We start from the raw sequence: 15,447 nt of genomic DNA on the forward strand, positions 1-15,447 counted from the left end.
TTTTGTTTCAGTTAACATCATGAATAATTCCATTCTGTAGAGTACGACTGATTATACATCACATTTTGTTTCAGTTAACATGGTGAATAATTCCATTCTGTAGAGTACGACTGATTATACATCACATTTTGTTTCAGTTAACATGGTGAATACTTCCACTGTTGTGGGTTTGACATTTTCACCTAACATGCTAGGGTTAAATATTCTTACTCCCATGTCCTGACCAAATATAAAAACATTCTCATCTCCTGACAGTGCAGTCTCAACTTTATGTTCAATCTTGTTAAGGATTATGTGTCAGTTACAAAGCTGAAAGTTCTCAACCCTTCACAACCGTGAGTTTCATGGGATCAGAAGACCTGTACAGATTTGGTTGATATTTAATCCATATAATGTCCATTTCTTTTACATCCTGCTAGAAGTTTCTATGCGGCACAAGCTTTTCTGTTTTTTTAAACTATCCAATGGCTTTCTGTACCTACCTTTCCAGAATCACTATCCTTGTATTAAGTGGTTCTACCACTTTTCAAACAGGTACAAGTATATATGTAAATAAAGTGGTGCTGAACTTGGCATAATTTTAAGAAAATGGAAAAAACAACAACAACCATCCTGAAGGTGCAAAAACATAATTAATTCCCTGAGGCACCACTTCTGTTAAGTGTTGTACAGCAATGTTAAAAGTGTGAAACTTTATCTTCGGTGTAAAACGCTCAATATAAAGTTTTAGACTGAAATTTTACGGAAAACGGAATCATATGAAACTCACAAAGTATAAAACTAGTAAGGTGACAAAACTACAAGTGATCACCACATATATTCCATTACAATTACAGCATCAAAAGGTAGTAGCTATATTACTCTGAAGTATCTTTATTTGTTACTTACTGATATTCAAGCTGATATTTAGTTTCTGGTTTATCACAAAACAAAATCTTGTTCCTTACACTGCGGCCCATGATGTTACTCATATATCATTTACCGAAAAGTTTATAAACTCTGGAAATGAATTCTATTCAATATAATTCTTTACTTTCTGCATAGATTGTTTGATCTAGCACAAATTTATACAACAGGCTATCTGTGCTCTATTCAATACATAAACCAAACCCCAGATTTTAGCACTGTTAGTTCATAAACTTAATGCTCACTCAGTGGAAATGGGAACAGAGTAATAATTCTGTATATCCTTAAATATAGACCAAAGTGCTATTCAGTAGTATTGTATTGCCTCTAATTAATATCCCCATGGGGCATTGCTAAGTGCACAAAAGGGAGAATATTTAGCAACTAATTGGTTCATATGATATAACAAGTATAGCTATAATAAATGTACAAAATATAACCTATTTTTATAAACAAATATGTCTACAATAAATAGTACCAAACATAACCTATTTTTATAAACAAGCATGTCTACAATAAATAGTACCAAACATAACATATTTTTATAAACAAGTGTAGCTACAATAAATGGTACAAAATATAACATATTTTTATAAGCATACAGATCTACAATAAATGGAGGAAAACATAGTTTATTTTTATAAACAAGAACAGCTAGAATAAATGGTATCAAATGTAACCTATTTTTATAAACAAGCATGTCTACAATAAATGTACAAAATATAACCTATTTTTATAAACAAGCATGTCTACAATAAATAGTACCAAACATAACCTATTTTTATAAACAAGTATAGCTACAATAAATGGTAACAAACATCACCTATTTTTACAAAGTATAGCTACAATAAATGGTAACAAACATCACCTATTTTTACAAAGTATAGCTACAATAAATGGTAACAAACATAACCTATTTTTACAAAGTATAGCTACAATAAATGGTAACAAACATAACCTATTTTTACAAAGTATAGCTACAATAAATGGTAACAAACATAACCTATTTGCATCTAATTCTGCTATAAACATCAGTCTCATTGTTGCAGTAAATATGACAATTATAGTTATAAAACTTCAATAATTCTGTGAAGCAGTCCTGCCACATACTAGCTTCAGTTACACCATCCAAGTGTGTTTAAAGTTTGCTGCTTAGGCTAAACAAGGCAGAAAGATCATGGCCTACATAACACTTACCAGTACTGACTGCTGAGATGGAGCATTAATTGAGGACAGTATGGTAGACTACAATAGGACAGTATGGTATACTACAATAGCACAGTATGGTAGACTACAATAGGACAGTGTGGTAGACTACAATAGGACAGTATGGTAGACTACAATAGCACAGTATGGTAGACTACAATAGCACAGTATGGTATACTACAATAGGACAGTGTGGTAGACTACAATAGCACAGTGTGGTAGACTACAGTAGCACAGTGTGGTAGACTACAATAGGACAGTATGGTAGACTACAATAGCACAGTGTGGTAGACTACAGTAGCACAGTATGGTAGACTACAATAGCACAGTATGGTAGACTACAATATCACAGTATGGTATACTACAATAGCACAGTATGGTAGACTACAATAGCACAGTATGGTAGACTACAATAGGACAGTATGGTAGACTACAATAGGACAGTATGGTAGACTACAATAGCACAGTATGGTAGACCACAATAGCACCACAGTATGGTAGACTACAATAGCACAGTATGGTAGACTACAATAGGACAGTATGGTGACCTACAATGGGACAGTGTGGTAGACCACAATGGGACAGTGTGGTGAACTACAATAGCACAGTATGGTAGACTACAATAGCACAGTATGGTAGACTACAATAGGACAGTATGGTAGACTACAATAGCACAGTGTGGTAGACTACAGTAGCACAGTATGGTAGACTACAATAGGACAGTATGGTAGACTACAATAGCACAGTGTGGTAGACTACAATAGCACAGTATGGTAGACTACAATAGCACAGTATGGTAGACTACAATAGCACAGTATGGTAGACTACAATATCACAGTGTGGTAGACTACAATAGCACAGTATGGTAGACTACAATAGCACAGTATGGTAGACTACAATAGCACAGTATGGTAGACTACAATATCACAGTGTGGTAGACTACAATAGCACAGTGTGGTAGACTACAATATCACAGTGTGGTAGACTACAATAGCACAGTGTGGTAGACTACAATATCACAGTGTGGTAGACTACAATATCACAGTGTGGTAGACTACAATATCACAGTGTGGTAGACTACAATAGCACAGTATGGTAGACTACAATAGCACAGTATGGTAGACTACAATAGCACAGTATGGTAGACTACAATAGCACAGTATGGTAGACTACAATAGCACAGTATGGTAGACTACAATAGCACAGTATGGTAGACTACAATAGCACAGTATGGTAGACTACACACAGCACAGTATGGTAGACTACAATAGCACAGTATGGTAGACTACAATAGCACAGTATGGTAGACTACAATAGCACAGTATGGTAGACTACAATAGCACAGTATGGTAGACTACAATAGGACAGTATGGTAGACTACAATAGGACAGTATGGTAGACTACAATAGCACAGTATGGTAGACTACAATAGGACAGTATGGTAGACTACAATAGCACAGTATGGTAGACTACAATAGCACAGTATGGTAGACTACAATAGGACAGTATGGTAGACTACAATAGCACAGTATGGTAGACTACAATAGCACAGTATGGTGAGACTACAATAGCACAGTATGGTAGACTACAATAGCACAGTATGGTAGACTACAATAGGACAGTATGGTGAGACCACAATAGCACAATATGGTGACCTACAATAGGACAGTATGGTAGACTACAATAGCACAGTATGGTAGACCTACAATAGCACAGTATGGTAGACTACAATAGGACAGTATGGTAGACTACAATAGCACAGTGTGGTAGACTACAATAGGACAGTATGGTAGACTACAATAGCACAGTATGGTAGACTACAATAGCACAGTGTGGTAGACTACAATAGCACAGTATGGTAGACTACAATAGCACAGTATGGTAGACTACAATAGCACAGTGTGGTAGACTACAATAGGACAGTGTGGTAGACTACAATAGGACAGTGTGGTAGACTACAATAGCACAGTATGGTAGACTACAATAGGACAGTGTGGTAGACTACAATATCACAGTGTGGTAGACTACAATAGCACAGTATGGTAGACTACAATAGGACAGTATGGTAGACTACAATAGGACAGTATGGTAGACTACAATAGCACAGTGTGGTAGACTACAATAGCACAGTGTGGTAGACTACAATAGCACAGTGTGGTAGACTACAATAGCACAGTGTGGTAGACTACAATAGCACAGTGTGGTAGACTACAATAGCACAGTGTGGTAGACTACAATAGCACAGTGTGGTAGACTACAATAGCATGAGGTTCGGTGAAAAGAACATTATGTCAATAATTATTGTTATTTACTTGTTTCATGGAAAATTGTTAAAAACTTTAAATTTACTAACATGGTGATGTTACACAAAACCCTTTTAGTTTGTCTTCAGGAAAAGGATTTTTGTAAAATGCCAATTAGTGATGAAACTTACTGCCTATGACTTGTGATGGTGTACCCCAGCACGCTTCTGTGATATTCACTAAAATAGAGAGAACCAACAGCTGTGCACCCTGAAACTTGTACGTAACCTTCATAGCTCACAGGACCCAGGTGAAAAATGGGGTCTGGTTCAAAACAAACTGGTTAACACAGTGACAAGCATTCTTCAAATGTGGTAACATTTCTTATACACCCAAGTAAATGAGTTTCTGTTCATCACAAACTGGTTAACAGAGAGAGACAAGCATTCATGCAACTGCAGTAAATCAAGTTCTTGTTTTCAAAAAACCCAAAACGAATGACCTCTGGCTTGTAACACACTTACTAATACAAGTGCAAGCATCTTTGTAACTATAGCAGGTAACCAATTTTATCAAAGATACAAATTTTGAGAAATGTTCATTCTGATTTCACTTGTTACTCAACGTCCAAACCAATGATGTGACTTGGGTGTTGATCATATGTCATTCACTTTTCTCAGGAACATCAACTTTCTTCACAGCCTACCTACAATGAAATGATGAGAAAAGAATCAGCAACATACATACATACGTACAAGTTACACATTCATAAAGAAAACAAAACAGGTATTTGGGACCAAACTATGGGACCTCAGGAAAGACTTGTGGTTTCTTATTGTTGTATTACACAATTTTAATAATATTTGAAATGATAAAATATATTTAGTAATGCAACACTCAAGAAATACTATGGCTTGATGGATTCACATTTTGATAGTTGTGTATTTGAATCTTGTTCATAACATGCAGCTTTGTCCTCGAATGAGACATTTTACTCTAAGTGTATTATGGGTACCATCTGCCACCATTTTCATTCACTTGTGTCAATAAGGCTACATTGAACATCAGTAACTAAGAACATGGGAAGTACTTAACCTTTTAATAGTTGTCCTATAATTTATACAGAATAATTTTACAAATTCCAAAAGGACGAGAAATAGAGTTGAAAATTTAATGAATTGTTCCAAAAATCTAGTCCTTGTAGAAAATACATGAAACTTTCTTTACCAAATTATGGTTCAAAAGCCAAATCAGTTTTACATGTTATGTCACCTTGAACATTAGAACTCAGAACAAACATGTACACACAATTATGTTTTGGAAAGTTATAAATATATTAAATCAATCTTATAAAATTATCTTTTAACATTTTATATAGTATAAATTATAGCTTTTAGTTAAACCAAACATCAATTATGTCAGAATAAAAGTTAAATCGTGACAATAACAAGCATTGCTAAACAATAAAAATATGTATCAAGATTTTGTCTGTTAGTTTGACAAAAAATATAAATACAACTAACATTGTTATAATTTATCAAATAACTTTATGTTCCTGTATTTCTAACACCTTTTTCATGAGGAAATCAATAAGTTTGTATGGAGTCTCTTATTTCCTAGGAAATATTTCCAGTTTAATAACATCCAGTTTTCCAACCATCATAAACTGATTTTTATTTTCATAAACAAACATTACTACATCAAAACACATAATAATAACAGTAACATGACAAAATCTGATAACATGACTAATTACATAGAAGTTTCATTTCCTGGTAATCAGCAGTTTATCAGGAAGTAACAAAATGACACATGCACAAGCCGGAAGCTAAACTACATGAAATTATGAAAAGTTAGTAGCTACGGTTTACAGATGTTGGTCCATCAGTAAGTAATAAAAGGAAACGCTGTTGTTCTGTACACTGTTCAGCAGCCCAACTATTATTGAAGAAATAACATTAAAATACTTTTAACTGTGAAGACACAGTTAGTTTTTATGAAAATGTCTTGTAACCCTAGAGCATAACAATTACTAAACTATTCATACAAAACTATCTTGTAACCCTAGAACATAATTACTAAATAATCAATAGAAAACTGTCTTGTAACCCTAGAATATAACAATTACTAAACTATTCATACAAAACTGCCTTGTAACCCTAGTTCATAACAATTACTAAACTATTCATACAAAACTGTCTTGTAACCCTAGTTCATAACAATTACTAAACAATTCATACAAAACTGTCTTGTAACCCTAGTTCATAACAATTACTAAACAATTAATACAAAACTGTCTTGTAACCCCAGTGCATAACAATTACTAAACTATTCATACAAAACTGTCTTGTAACCCCAGTGCATAACAATTACTAAACTATTCATACAAAACTGTCTTGTAACCCTAGTGCATAACAATTACTAAACAATTCATACAAAACTGTCTTGTAACCCTAGTGCATAACAATTACTAAACTATTCATACAAAACTGTCTTGTAACCCCAGTGCATAACAATTACTAAACTATTCATACAAAACTGTCTTGTAACCCTAGTGCATAACAATTACTAAACAATTCATACAAAACTGTCTTGTAACCCTAGTGCATAACAATTACTAAACAATTCATACAAAACTGTCTTGTAACCCCAGTGCATAACAATTACTAAACAATTCATACAAAACTGTCTTGTAACCCCAGTGCATAACAATTACTAAACTATTCATACAAAACTGTCTTGTAACCCCAGTGCATAACAATTACTAAACAATTCATACAAAACTGTCTTGTAACCCTGGTGCATAACAATTACTAAACTATTCATACAAAACTGTCTTGTAACCCTGGTGCATAACAATTACTAAACTATTCATACAAAACTGTCTTGTAACCCCAGTGCATAACAATTACTAAACAATTCATACAAAACTGTCTTGTAACCCTAGTGCATAACAATTACTAAACTATTCATACAAAACTGTCTTGTAACCCTGGTGCATAACAATTACTAAACTATTCATACAAAACTGTCTTGTAACCCCAGTGCATAACAATTACTAAACTATTCATACAAAACTGTCTTGTAACCCTGGTGCATAACAATTACTAAACAATTCATACAAAACTGTCTTGTAACCCTAGTGCATAACAATTACTAAACAATTCATACAAAACTGTCTTGTAACCCTAGTGCATAACAATTACTAAACAATTCATACAAAACTGTCTTGTAACCCTGGTGCATAACAATTACTAAACTATTCATACAAAACTGTCTTGTAACCCTGGTGCATAACAATTACTAAACTATTCATACAAAACTGTCTTGTAACCCCAGTGCATAACAATTACTAAACAATTCATACAAAACTGTCTTGTAACCCTAGTGCATAACAATTACTAAACTATTCATACAAAACTGTCTTGTAACCCCAGTGCATAACAATTACTAAACTATTCATACAAAACTGTCTTGTAACCCCAGTGCATAACAATTACTAAACAATTCATACAAAACTGTCTTGTAACCCTAGTGCATAACAATTACTAAACAATTCATACAAAACTGTCTTGTAACCCTAGTGCATAACAATTACTAAACAATTCATACAAAACTGTCTTGTAACCCTGGTGCATAACAATTACTAAACTATTCATACAAAACTGTCTTGTAACCCTGGTGCATAACAATTACTAAACTATTCATACAAAACTGTCTTGTAACCCCAGTGCATAACAATTACTAAACAATTCATACAAAACTGTCTTGTAACCCTAGTGCATAACAATTACTAAACTATTCATACAAAACTGTCTTGTAACCCTGGTGCATAACAATTACTAAACTATTCATACAAAACTGTCTTGTAACCCCAGTGCATAACAATTACTAAACTATTCATACAAAAACTAGTAACAAAATATGACATTCCAGTTAATACTAAACGTATTCAAAAACCAGACACAAAACTAAGGTCTATACTATGTAAAAACTACTCTGACAAACAGCACACCAACATTATTTATAAAATACAATGTGATAACTGCCACGACTTCTATATTGGAGAAACAAGAAGAAAAATGGAAACCAGATTCAAAGAACATAAAAAGTCACCTTCACACGTTTTCGAACACTGCAAATCAAATAAACACAACATAACCATAGAAAACACTCAAATAGTAAATAAAGAAAGAAACATAAACAAACGCAAAATTAAAGAAGCCTTACTTATACAACAACTTAAACCAAAAATAAACCAATACAAATAACAGCTTTATACCTATATTAATAAATATATCTAACATTTAAGTAAGCCCTCTACATTCCTACACTCAATTACACAACCTCCTTCAAACATGTGGTCAGTTACCGGTCAGTAACCTCTTTCTCTCTTTGTGAACCTGACGATGACCTAAGGTCAAAATGTTGTTCGCTTATCTACATAAAAAATTTTCTCAACCCATACCAGTTGTTTTTACATATATATAGAATACTGTAATGTTGTTGGCCACTCAAGTCACTGATAAACAACAAATAAATAAGAGTTTTGAAAGAATGTTTTGTGGTCCTCTAATAACTGGTATTACTAGCTAATTACAACTAATACTTTCAAATGACCCTAATATTCACAGAATGAAGTGTTTAATGTTCACGTGAAGGCTCATGAACACATACACAGAATGAAGTGTTTAATGTTCATGTGAAGGCTCATGAACATATACACAGAATGAAGTGTTTAATGTTCATGTGAAGGCTCATGAACATATACACAGAATTAAGTGTTTAATGTTCATGTGGAGGGCCATGAACGTATACACAGAATGAAGTGTTTAATGTTCATGTGGAGGGTCATAAACATATACACAGAATGAAGTGTTTAATGTTCATGTGGAGGATCATGAACATATACACAGAATGAAGTGACTCATATGAATGTGAAGACTCATATGAACTTTTAACAACACCTAGTGTTTTGGAACTTAGCTTTTCAATACCTTACACATTTTTGGTTATTAAAATATTGTTAATATTACATCTTAAATCTTCCGTGTTTATAAGTGATATGCAGACATCAAAGACCTAAGTATATACATTCTTATTTTAAAAGTTTATCTTTAACCACATAAAAAAGATATATATAGAAAGTGGAAACAAAAATGTTCTGTTAAAAGAACATATGAACTTTGTAAAAATTCTGAAAAATACAAAAAAAAATGATGGAGGAAAGTATCAGTAACAAAAGAGAGAAAAGGTCAAGATGATGTGAACTATAGTGAGAGAAGATAAACACAGATAAACAACAGTATGTAAAAATATAAGACAAGAGAAACACACAGATAAATAACAGTATATAAAATTTTAAGACAAGAGAAACACACAGATAAATAACAGTATGTAAAAATATAAGACAAGAGAAACACACAGATAAATAACAGTATATAAAACTATAAGACAAGAGAAACACACAGATAAATAACAGTATATAAACATATAAGATAAGAGAAACACACAGATAAATAACAGTATATAAAAATATAAGACAAGAGAAACACACAGATAAATAACAGTATGTAAAAATATAAGACAAGAGAAACACAGATAAATAACAGTATATAAAAATATAAGACAAGAGAAACACACAGATAAATAACAGTATGTAAAAATATAAGACAAGAGAAACACAGATAAATAACAGTATGTAAAAATATAAGACAAGAGAAACACACAGATAAATAATAGTATATAAAAATATAAGACAAGAGAAACACACAGATAAATAACAGTATATAAAACTATAAGACAAGAGAAACACACAGATAAATAACAGTATATAAACATATAAGATAAGAGAAACATGCAGATAACTAACAGTATGTAAAAATATAAGACAAGAGAAACACACAGATAAATAACAGTATATAAAAATATATCCCCCCTTCACTTACAATCATCAAAAGTGAAAAACATTTAATCTTTTTACATTATTTCATAATACATTACAAAAAAGTGTTACATAACTCTTAAAGTATTAGACAGCAAGTAAAATGGAATAAAAAAATATTGTTTAAGTGCTGTGATAATGAACAATGGTACAAACAATAAGTACACTGTACAGTTTATCATTGAAATGAAGAAGTTAAAATGTAAACAGAGCCCCAAGTGTGAAAAGAAATTCAAAAGACAGTGACAATAAAATTGGAAACAAAAACCCCAAATAACTTCCTGTTCATTAAATGGTCTTATGCTTTAACTCTCAGAATCACCAGTGGAGGTCACATGAAAACCACCAGCTTTTTAGAAATATAGAATCACCAGTGGAGTTCACATGAAAACCACCAGCTTTTTAGAAATATAGAATCACCAGTGGAGATCACATGAAAACCACCAGCTTTTTAGAAATATAGAATCACCAGTGGAGATCACATGAAAACCACCACCTTTTTAGAAATATAGAATCACCAGTGGATGTCACATGAAAATCACCAGCTTTTTAGAAATATTTTTACAAACATTAAAGTCCTAAACTGTTGCTGTTTCCATGTCTTCTTTAGTTAGAAGATCCCTAATAAAACCACTCAACATCTCAAGTAACACAAAGAGTGTGTGTTTCCTTACAGCAAAGCCACATCGGGCTAAGTCCACCAAGGGGAATCGAACCCATGATTTTAGCGTTGTATATCCGAAAACTTACCGTTGTACGAGCAATGGGGCTAACACAGTAATTACTGCTGTTGTTTCGTGTCTATTTTACTTGAAACTGTGTGACTTCAAATATATTTTTAGTCAATCCTTTAAACTAAATGTTATATACAAACACATTAAATTAGTTTAAAATTATACAGTATGTTGATGTTATTCTTGGTAAAATATAATGATATTAATATCATAATACAATACTCTGTAATAATTAGTACTTTGAGTGATTTCTTCCTGGTGTTCTGCTTATTGTTTCGATATCTTTGTAAACTAGATGCACAAATGTCATAAACTTGTGATAACCATTATCTTAGATAAATATTACATTTCACAATGTATTTTCTTCATCAAAGCTTATACCTGCTTGTTTCCAATTCATTGGGAGCCTCCTGAAATGAGGTTATGCTTATTTAAAAAGGGTTGTACACAAAATATTATAGGTTGGAGGTGTATTTCCCTTGAATATGTTTATATGGAATGAACACTGGCAGAGATAAGGGCTGTTAGAATCTTTGCATAATATAAAACTGGGTTTGGGTATTCAACTCTTGGTTTGGTCCTCTCTTAGTCTAAAGTAACTGTGTTAAACTGTCTCTCATTCTGTTTCTCTTCATATTGGATTAGAAGTCAGTCAAACAAATAATCATTCACTATACCATTGACAGGGATAACAATTTGTGTTAATTGTGTGTCTACTTGTCATTCTCTTACATTGTTGTTTGTCTTCAAACTATTCTAGTGTCTACTTGTCATTCTCTTACATTGTTGTTTGTCTTCAAACTATTCTAGTGTCTACTTGTCATTCTCTTACATTGTTGTTTGTCTTCAAACTATTCTAGTGTCTACTTGTCATTCTCTTACATTGTTGTTTGTCTTCAAACTATTCTAGTGACTACATGTCATTCTCTTACATTGTTGTTTGTCTTCAAACTATTCTAGTGTCTACATGTCATTCTCTTACATTGTTGTTTGTCTTCAAACTATTCTAGTGTCTACTTGTCATTCTCTTACATTGTTGTTTGTCTTCAAACTATTCAAGTGTCTACTTGTCATTCTCTTACATTGTTGTTTGTCTTCAAACTATTCTAGTGTCTACATGTCATTCTCTTACATTGTTGTTTGTCTTCAAACTATTCTAGTGTCTACATGTCATTCTCTTTCATTGTTGTTTGTCTTCAAACTATTCTAGTGTCAACTTGTCATTCTCTTACATTGTTGTTTGTCTTCAAACTATTCGAGTGTCTACTTGTCATTCTCTTACATTGTTGTTTGTCTTCAAACTATTCGAGTGTCTACTTGTCATTCTCTTACATTGTTGTTTGTCTTCAAACTATTCTAGTGTCTACTTGTCATTCTCTTACATTGTTGTTTGTCTTCAAACTATTCTTGTGTGTACTTGTCATTCTCTTACATTGTTGTTTGTCTTCAAACTATTCTAGTGTCTACATGTCATTCTCTTACATTGTTATTTGTCTTCAAACTATTCTGGTGTCTACTTGTCATTCTCTTACATTGTTGTTTGTCTTCAAACTATTCTAGTGTCTACATGTCATTCTCTTACATTGTTGTTTGTCTTCAAACTATTCTTGTGTCTACTTGTCATTCTCTTACATTGTTGTTTGTCTTCAAACTATTCTAGTGTCTACATGTCATTCTCTTACATTGTTGTTTGTCTTCAAACTATTCTAGTGTCTACATGTCATTCTCTTACATTGTTGTTTGTCTTCAAACTATTCTGGTGTCTACTTGTCATTCTCTTACATTGTTGTTTGTCTTCAAACTATTCTAGTGTCTACTTGTCATTCTCTTACATTGTTGTTTGTCTTCAAACTATTCTAGTGTCTACTTGTCATTCTCTTACATTGTTGTTTGTCTTCAAACTATTCGAGTGTCTACTTGTCATTCTCTTACATTGTTGTTTGTCTTCAAACTATTCTAGTGTCTACATGTCATTCTCTTACATTGTTGTTTGTCTTCAAACTATTCTAGTGTCTACATGTCATTCTCTTTCATTGTTGTTTGTCTTCAAACTATTCTAGTGTCTACTTGTCATTCTCTTACATTGTTGTTTGTCTTCAAACTATTCGAGTGTCTACTTGTCATTCTCTTACATTGTTGTTTGTCTTCAAACTATTCTAGTGTCTACTTGTCATTCTCTTACATTGTTGTTTGTCTTCAAACTATTCTAGTGTCTACTTGTCATTCTCTTACATTGTTGTTTGTCTTCAAACTATTCTTGTGTGTACTTGTCATTCTCTTACATTGTTGTTTGTCTTCAAACTATTCTAGTGTCTACATATCATTCTCTTACATTGTTATTTGTCTTCAAACTATTCTAGTGTCTACTTGTCATTCTCTTACATTGTTGTTTGTCTTCAAACTATTCTAGTGTCTACATGTCATTCTCTTACATTGTTGTTTGTCTTCAAACTATTCTTGTGTCTACTTGTCATTCTCTTACATTGTTGTTTGTCTTCAAACTATTCGAGTGTCTACTTGTCATTCTCTTACATTGTTGTTTGTCTTCAAACTATTCTAGTGTCTACTTGTCATTCTCTTACATTGTTGTTTGTCTTCAAACTATTCTACTGTAATATTTCAGAACCTATATTTTGCTGGAATTCTATCTTCCTAATAGATGTTTGTGTACTTAAGTATGTTAACATTTAGAAAGTTAAATATCTAATCAGACAGAGGGTTGTAACAAATTTTAATTTGAAACATGAAAAATGAAACTATTTCCTTTGTACAACTGTAAGTCCTAATGTTTACGACAGGATTAAAGAGTAGATGTTCATATAAGACATTCAATCATTTGATTATTCTCTTGTATTGCTATTTCTTCATTGAAACACATCAAACCAACTATCCAACAAAAACAGATTCAATAAACACAGCAAAGAACCAACTATCCAACAAACACAAAGAAATACTTCATTACTTCAGGCTCAAGAAACTCAAAAATCAATCATAGCCTACTTTGGCTAAACTCATATTTCATATTATTCAAACTGTTTCTTAAAGTTCCAAAAAATTCTAGTCACTAAACCACATCTTTAATGCTTTGTCAAGCCTCCCTCTTGCCAAATAATAATACAAAAGTGTAAGTTAAAAAATAAAAATATATAGCCTACACCAGTATATTATTTTAATTTTTCATAAATAGATAAAGTTTTCACATGCGAGGCAGGTTTTACTCACGCAAGTAAACTCTTACAATAAGGCACGAATTAACCAAAGAAAAAAACAGTAAACAACTGACAATAAAATTTGAACTTTACGTGAAGTTACGGTCAAACTAAGAAACCTTTAAATGTAATAGTTTCACATACAGTTTCTTCAGATCTGTAAAGACATCTAGAGAACATAATGTTAAGCTGGCAAGGTCACTTAGAATAACAACAAACTATCTACACAAGCATCAACAGTTTATAAACGTCTTAATCAGCGACGTCTAGAGAAAACTATACGAACTGATAGTGATACTGAAAACAACTCTGAAAGGTGCACTGTGTATGTGTGTTGCACTGCGAATTGCACGTTGGTCGATTTGGCAAATTTGTAATAACTATCTTATTACCTGTAAGTTATGTCTATCACATTTATGTCAACAAACATATAACTTACCACAATGTAAGAGAAGGGGGTGATTTTAGGAGGCATAGTTCTGAACTCAGGCAATGTTGCATGAAAATTACTTTACTTTCGATTCAACGTTCAAGTGTGACAGCTTTCTGGGCAAACAGAATCCCAGTTTTCATACTCTCTTTTCACGCTTGCGCAATGATGTTTAGTTGAAATCATACGTTGGTCGAATCATAAGCCAACCAGAGCACTGACTTCGCCCACTAGCTTTCCCGCCGAGATAATTATTTATGCTTTCAGAAACCACGGAAAACATAAATAGCCGTAATCATCCTGTAATCAATACTGTGAAGTTCACCAAATGGTAAGACATTTGGCACGAAACACGCAGAGTTCACTATCTCCTTTATCTCGAAATTCTGCAGAACCAGTTGAAGACACAGTTAGAAGACAAACTAGCGAACAAGTCATGAACCATCAATCTAAGCTATCAACATTTACTGTGATTTACCTACACCCTCAATATGTATCGTAAACCACCAAGAAAAGCTATCCCCACCTACAGTAGTTTATTCCCGTGAAGGTGGTAACGTACACCACCAAAAGAGGTTGTCAACCAAAATTAAGAGGTTTATTCACCAGCACCCCAAGAAAACTACCATGTTTTTAATAAATAAAAAAACTAATGTTGCCACACAACTACTGTATAATAAGTAAATAATAAAAACAATGTTACCACACAACTACTGTATAATAAGTAAATAATAAAAACAATGTTACCACACAACTACTGTATAATAAGTAAATA

General features: G+C 32.7%; 1 protein-coding gene across 2 annotated transcripts in view; it reads right to left on the minus strand.

Annotated features, from left to right (window-relative positions):
• Window positions 1-15,091, minus strand: part of LOC143231917 (cytokine receptor-like) — a 259,166-nt gene extending 244,075 nt beyond the window's left edge. Inside the window, exons 1-2 of one of the 2 annotated variants that reach the window (XM_076466755.1) lie at window positions 14,682-15,091; window positions 4,547-5,061 (exon numbers count right to left, since the gene is read on the minus strand). The gene's annotated coding sequence lies outside the window, so the exon portion shown is untranslated. The remainder of the gene's footprint in view (window positions 1-4,546; window positions 5,062-14,681) is intronic. The other variant, XM_076466766.1, reaches the window with a different exon arrangement.
• Between the last annotated feature and the right edge of the window lie 356 nt (window positions 15,092-15,447).

The sequence above is a fragment of the Tachypleus tridentatus genome, chromosome 1 (assembly GCF_004210375.1).
Source record: "Tachypleus tridentatus isolate NWPU-2018 chromosome 1, ASM421037v1, whole genome shotgun sequence".
Taxonomy (NCBI): domain Eukaryota; kingdom Metazoa; phylum Arthropoda; class Merostomata; order Xiphosura; family Limulidae; genus Tachypleus; species Tachypleus tridentatus.